A 1449-nucleotide genomic window follows, 5' to 3' on the forward strand; every position below is an offset into this window, starting at 1 on the left:
AAAACCATCCGTCGTTGGTGAGTTCTCGTTCCCCTAAGTCCTGTAGATGGGGTTTATGTATATTGCGAGATATTACCATATGCGGTATGTCATAATTTAAGCGAGATTAGTCATATGTCATAGCGGAGGGATTACCATTTTTAGCGTGAACAAGGGAAGAGAACTCACCAAGACGGCTGGCCTTTTTACACCTCCGAGGATCGTCCGAGAACGTATCGAACCTCAAGCGCGCAGGAAAAGCCAAAAAGACGCCGGCATTTGTTGCAGTTCGCTTGAATTTCGAACAGTGGGTACGCGACCTCGGGAGGCGCCAGCGCGTCGCGTTCCCGTCGCGCGCGCGGCGTGCAGACTCGCGCGGCGGGCCTCTTCCTGTTCAATCGCACACTCTGTGCGTATTGCAGCATCTCCGCGCAGCGTGGTACTTACTGCCATATTCTGCTACCCCTACACGCCCACAAGCGGCGTCCATATCTCTTTCGCAACTCCTTCGGTTCTCATTCGAGTGCCTGCGCGGGATCGCTGGGCCCTTTTTCGAGAGCTTGCGACAATGCCGGGCGCGGACGTCAAGCTCGAAGATAGAACTCCAACTAGATATATTGCAGCACTTTCTCCGTATATGAGAAACATTTAACAGACCCGATAGAGCTACCGCGAGGGTGCCCGCCCCATCACAAAATGGATTGGTGTGAACGAGCTCTTTTTCGTTGAAAATAGTGTGCGCGTGCCGGAAGTCGGGTCCGCGTATTCCCCAACGTCATAGTAAAGGGGCTGAACCCTGTACAGTATCTTATTTGCAACCATGGAGGGGGGCAGTCGCCGTTCAGGCTGACACTCGTGTAAACCGAATGAAAGGCCCGCGCAGATCGCGAGAGGGCGCCACTCATCCTCTAGTGCCGGCAGCATGCTGATACAAGTCTCCGCGTCCATACCAGCGGTAAAAATTAGGGCGATGGATGGAAGCAGTCGCGCGGAGGCCCGCCGCGTGAGTCTGCACGCCGCGCGCGCGACGGGAACGCGACTACCCTGACTATATGCGCGGCAAAGCCGCTGTAGACGTTACGAGTGTTCGCGAGGGCCACATCAAAACCTTGCATTATCACTGTAGACGGCTGTAGAGCACTACTTGTACAACATAATACCAGATCCAAAAAAAAAAAGACGGGAACGCGACGCGCTGGCGCCTCCCGAGGTCGCGTACCCACTGTTCGAAATTCAAGCGAACTGCAACAAATGCCGGCGTCTTTTTGGCTTTTCCTGCGCGCTTGAGGTTCGATACGTTCTCGGACGATCCTCGGAGGTGTAAAAAGGCCAGCCGTCTTGGTGAGTTCTCTTCCCTTGTTCACGCTAAAAATGGTAATCCCTCCGCTATGACATATGACTAATCTCGCTTAATTATGACATACCGCATATGGTAATATCTCGCATATACATAAACCCCATCTACAGGAC

The sequence above is a fragment of the Trametes versicolor genome, assembly GCF_000271585.1.
Source record: "Trametes versicolor FP-101664 SS1 unplaced genomic scaffold TRAVEscaffold_1, whole genome shotgun sequence".
NCBI classification, from domain to species: domain Eukaryota; kingdom Fungi; phylum Basidiomycota; class Agaricomycetes; order Polyporales; family Polyporaceae; genus Trametes; species Trametes versicolor.